This window comes from Nothobranchius furzeri, chromosome 1, assembly GCF_043380555.1.
Source record: "Nothobranchius furzeri strain GRZ-AD chromosome 1, NfurGRZ-RIMD1, whole genome shotgun sequence".
NCBI classification, from domain to species: domain Eukaryota; kingdom Metazoa; phylum Chordata; class Actinopteri; order Cyprinodontiformes; family Nothobranchiidae; genus Nothobranchius; species Nothobranchius furzeri.
The window spans coordinates 99,292,298-99,298,297 of record NC_091741.1 but is presented as its reverse complement, the minus strand read 5'-3'; positions in this window follow the sequence as shown (position 1 = coordinate 99,298,297).

The window sequence follows — 6,000 nt, the reverse complement described above, 5'->3', positions numbered from 1 at the left end:
GACTGATCTTATGTTCTATTTTCTTACTCTTTATCCCTTTAATATCTGTTGTTTGCCTAATTGCTGCTGCTAGTGGTTTGATAAAGATAGCAAATAGTGAGGGGGAGAGTGGGCATCCCTGCCTGGTCCCCCTCTGAAGAGAAAAGCTAGCTGATATTTGGTCGTTAGTCCTGACACGTGCTGTTGGTGAACTGTATAATGTTTGTAGCCAGTTTATGAAGAAGTTCCCAAAGCCAAATTTATGTAAAGTTGCAAATAAGAACTTCCAGTTAACTCTATCAAAAGCTTTTTCTGCATCTAGAGATAATATACTAGTTTATATGTTTCTACTGTAAGAGAAATCTATCAAATTAAGTAATCTACGTGAGTTTGTGGATGACTGTCTACCTTTAATGACACCAGTTTGGTCAGGGTGTATTATGGAGGGGGTTACCTTCTCTAATCTTTTGGCCAGGGCTTTACAAATTATTTTGAGATCAACATTAATAAGAGAAATTGGGCGATAGCTGGTTGGAAATGTTGGGTCTTTGCCTGGTTTTAACAAGAGACTAATATTGGCTGAATTCATGTTTGGCTGTAATCTGCCGCTCTCTTCGATTTCCCTCACCATTCTGAAAAATGTTGGAGCCAGAATGATCCAGAATTCTTTGTAGAATTCTATTGGGAACCCGTCTGGACCTGGAACTTTCCTATTAGTCATGGATTTAAGGGCTTCCTGGAGCTCCGCTGATGTCAGTGGCGAGTCCAGGACTGTAACTTGGCTGTCTGATAATTTAGGAAGTGTTATCCTGTCAAGGAACTCATTGATCTCATTATCTGATGGGTTTATCTGTGGTGAGTACAAAGTTTGGTAAAAGTCTCTGAAAGTTTTGTTTATTCTTTCAGGGTCATTAACTATATTCCCGGTTGAGTCTTTAACAGCAGATATGGTAGTTTTCTCTTTATTTATTTTTAATTGGCTAGCTAAGAATTTACCTGATTAATTACTATGTTCAAAGTTTTCTATTCGTTGTCTTTGTGCTAAAAATTGTGTCTTTTTGTCAATAAGTTCATGAAGTTCTGATTTAGCTTCACGTAATTTGCTCATTGACTCTTCTTCTTTGGATGCCTCTAAAGACTTGATGATTTCCTCTAACTCCTGAATAAGTTTTTTTCCTATGTGATGAGAAAGAGATTATTTTACCTCTCATCACTGCCTTTCCTGCCTCCCAAAGAATAGGTGCTGATGTTCCAGGCAGGTCATTATGTTCTAAATATAAAGCCCACTCCTTTTTAAAAAAAATCAATAAAACCTTCGTCTTTAAGCAGTGATGTATTAAACCTCCAGTTTTTGCTTGGTGGGATTGTCTTCTTATTTACCAGAGTTAAAGAAACCGGAGCATGGTCGCTGACAACTATGGGGTGTATCTCAGTGTCTGAAATGTCAGCCAACAATGAGCTGCTGACTAGAAAATAATCCAAACGTGAGTGAGAGTGATGGACGTGCGAAAAAAAGTATACTCTCTACGGTTAGGATGAAGAGATCGCCATGCATCACAAAGCCCATAATCACTCATGTACTGTTTAACTATGTTAGTGGATTGCCAATTGCGCTGAGTCCCAGCTGTACTGAGCATGTCTGTTAAGGAATTCATCCAAAAATTAAAATCACCTCCAAGTATAAGTGGACAGTCCAAGTGTTCGGAGAGTACAGAGAAAAAATTATGAAAGAATGGAGGGTCATCAATATTTGGGCAGTATATGCTGACGAAACATAAGCGTTGGTTCTGTATGGATATTTTTAACATTATAAATCTACCCTCTGGATCAGAAACTGTGTCCAATACTGTGAAATTGATGTTTTTGTGTATTAAAATAGCTACACCTCTTTGCCTAGTGTTATAGCAGGCAGAGAACATGCTGGGAAACTCAGGTGTCTTAAGTTCATCTGTGGATGTGGCAGATCTATGAGTCTCTTGTAACAATATTACGTCTGCTTGCACTCTCTTTAACTGATCAAAAAATTTTAATCTCTTCTCTCTAGAGCCAGCCCCATGTAAGTTCCATGAGACAAACCTTAGTGCACCCATAGATGTGTGTGTGAGTAGCTAAAATATGACGCCTTCATGTGAATAAGATGGAATAAGTATATAAATGTATAAATAGTATGTTAATAAATAACAGAAAAGTAAATAATAATAATAATAAAGATCCAACAGTTTTTGTGGTTGTATTATTTGACGCATAAATTATGATATTTTGCTGTGAATTTAATATATCCATCTGTGTGTGTGTGTGTGTGTGTGTGTGTGTGTGCGTGCGTGTGCGTGTGTGTGTGTGCGTGTGTGCGTGTGTGTGTGTGTGTGTGTGTGTCGAGTCTGACGCAGTGTTGGAAAGTTGTGTGGTTGTGCCATACAGGTGTAAAGGTACAGAAGCAGGTAAAGAGGAAGGGAAAGTACAGATACAGGTTAAAAAAGAAGAAAGAACTAAAAAGAGGAGGTGATGGGGTGTAAGGTGGTGATGAACAGGTGATCTTATCATCTAGAAAACGGATTTAGCAGCTGTTAAATCCTGACGTGATCAAACCCAGTGAATCCTGATAAGAATAATAAATGTCTGACCTGATGTTGGGCTAATACAGCCAGTCTGTCACTCCTCGCTCCTTGTAAAGTTTATTGTCCACATAATGCTTATCCACCAAGATGACAGCCCTCTTCCCATCCTGGATAAACTTTTTATGCAGCGGAAAGAGGACTCTGTGCCGATCCAGAATTTCCTTCGGGACCTGATCATTCACGGTGAAATCTTTCCCTTTGAGCTCTCTTCCGTGACTTTTAACAAGATCCTTCTGCTTAAAATGTTCAAATTTAGCCACGATGGGATGTCTTCTGCTGTCCACTCGTCTAGCTCCAAGGCGATGTGTCACGAACTCCTCCAGCTGACTGCATTCCATTCATTCCTGCCACTAACGTGGCGACTGACGTCATCACGCCGACACTACTTAAGGAAGTGCCGGCGTTTCATTCATTGCTCAGTCATCGTTCTCACCAGACTTTGTATCGAGTCTCCAGGCTTACCAGCCCTCTAAACCCTCAAGCTACACCTACAGGAAATAACCACGCCGGTTATCTCCGTCTCTCCGCGTCTGGGCAACAGAACTCTCAGTCACGCTCAGATCTGCCAACGAACCTGAAAGGATGACTGAGCCTAAAGTTGACCCAGCGGAGTTCGCGCGTCTGCGTGCCGAAGTGGCTCAACAGAGCGCAACCTTGGATCAGCATACGGCAGAAATGAACCAGCTCCGTGCCATAGCTGATCGCCAAGCAACTAAGATCGAGTCACTCACCGAGCTAGTACTCCAGCTGACCACCGCTCTGCAACGTCAGACCGCAGCTGTTCCTGACAGGATGGAACCACGCCTCAGCCTTCCAGAGAAGTGAGACGGAACCAGGGGATCCCCGGAGGGCATGTTGGCGACCCTGGCCATGACTTTCGAGTGCCAACCGGCACGTTACCCCACATCCTGCTCTCATGTCGCCCTGCTGACCTCACTGCTGACAGGTCGAGCCGGTGAATGGGCGGCGGCTCTTTACAATCAGAAATCTCCTGCCTGCAATGACTAAGAGACTTTTGTAAAGGAGATGAAAAAGACTTTTGTGTACCCCAGCAGCGAGGTCTCGGACGAGACGCGGCTGCTTCAGCTTCGCCAGGGCTCCCAGACGGCGGCTCAGTACACCTCTCGCTTCCGGACGACAGCAGCTCGGTTGAAGTGGGATGACGCCGCCCTAAAGGCCGTTTACCTGGAGGGACTGTCACCGAGAATCCGGGAGGGCATGATCGGGCACGAGGTCCCAACCTCCCTGGACCTGGCAGTGGATCTGGCTCTCCAACTGGACCGCTCCATCCTGAACCGGCCGAGCACCGTGTCAGCCCCCGTACACACCAGGACGTCACCCCGCCGGCCGGCTCGCAAACTGACGGAGGAGCCGATGCAGCTGGGACATCTTCCCCCTGAGGAACGGGTACGGCGCTACCAGGAGGGAAGATGCGCTTACTGTGGGGATTTGGGTCACCACCGTGGCATGTGCCCAAAACGACCGGGAAAAGGTCCCTCCAGGTCGGAGTAGGAGCTGTCCCGCCCGGAGTCTCCACCTTTCCAGCTCCACACCGAAACACTCTCCCGGTCTCCCTCCACCTGGACCAAGGCCCGACCAGACTGGAGGCACTTTTAGACACTGGGGCTGCGGAGTGTTTTATCGATCACGGACTGGTTACTCGGCTCAAGATACTCCTCACCGCCCTCGACCGACCCATTCCCGTGACCTCTGTGGACGGCCGGCCCATCATGCCGTACCCTCTCACCCACCGAACTCAGGGTCTCCACATGACTATTGACCAACACCGGGAGACCCTCCACTTCCTGGTTATCCAGGCTCTGGCTACGCCACTCATCCTGGGTCATTCCTGGTTCTGCCGCCATGAGCCTCACATCTCCTGGTCCACCAGTAAAGTCCTGGCCTGGGGCAAGGGTTGCCATAACCACCGGGACTCCCCTGCACCTCGGACTGGAGCAGCCACTCCCACAGACGTAGACCTGACGCTCATCCCTCCTCAATACCACGACCTCACTCAGGTCTTCGCTAAAGAACCCACTACCAGGTTACCTCCTCACCGACCCTACGACCTGGAGATCAGGCTCCAGCCCGGCACCACCCCCCCTCGGGGTCGCCTGTTCTCCCTCTCTCCGGCGGAAACCCGGGCTATGGACAATTATATAACTGATGCCCTGCAGAAGGGATTCATCCGACCCTCAACATCCCCCGGGGCCGCGGGGTTTTTCTTTGTAAAGAAGAAGGAGGGGGATCTCCGGCCCTGCATAGACTATCGAGGGTTAAACAAAATAACGATCAGGGACCGTCACCCTCTCCCTCTCATGGGCACCGCTCTGGACGCCATCACACAAGCCACGGTGTTTACTAAACTGGATCTGCGCAGCGCCTATAACCTCATCCGTATTAAGGAAGGTGAGGAGTGGTAGACCGCTTTTATCACGCCCACTGGCCACTATGAATATTTGGTGATGCCTTTTGGACTCTGCAACAGCCCCGCCGTCTTCCAGCGGTTCATTACAGATGTGCTGAGAGACATGTTGGGCCGCTGGGTCTTTGTCTATCTAGATGACATCCTCATCTACTCAGGCACGGCCGAAGAGCACATCCGTCATGTTCGAGCGGTTCTGTCCCGCCTCCTGGACAATGGACTTTACTGCAACCTGGAGAAGTGTGCGTTTCACCAGGAGTCCACCTCCTTCCTGGGTTTTACCATCTCCTCCCAGGGCCTGAAGATGGCCCCACAGAAGGTTCAGGCCGTAGCTCATTGGCCTCTACCCACGACCCTGAAGCAGCTGCAAAGCTTCCTGGGTTTCTTGAACTTTTACCGGAGGTTTATACGCAACTTCAGCTCCCTCGCAGCACCACTGACCTCACTCACCAAAACCACCAATCAGCCTCGCCCTTTTCGCCTTACTCCAGAGGCTGTCCGTGCTTTCCATGAGCTGGTCGGACGTTTCACTAAGGAACCCATCCTCCTCCACCTAGACCAGACCCGGCCCTTCGTCGTGGAGGTGGACGCCTCAGATGTGGGAGCGGGGGCCGTTCTCTCGCAACGGGGTCCAGACTCTAAGCTCCACCCATGTGCCTACTTCTCCCGGAAGTTTTCCCCCACACAGCAGAACTACGGAATCGGCGACAGAGAGCTGCTGGCAAGAAAATGGGCGCTGGAGGAATGGAGGCAGTGGCTCCTGGGGACCACCGATCCCTTTCTGATCTGGACCGACCACCAGAATCTCATTCATCTACAGACTGCCCGCCAGCTCAACCCACGTCAGGCTCGGTGGGCCCTCTTTTTCGAGCCGTACCACTTCCATATCGCCTACCGGCCCGGCTCCAAGAACCTCAAGGCGGACGCTCTCTCTCGGCGTTTCGCACCAGATGCCGCCCCCCCGGAGCCTCGGACCATTCT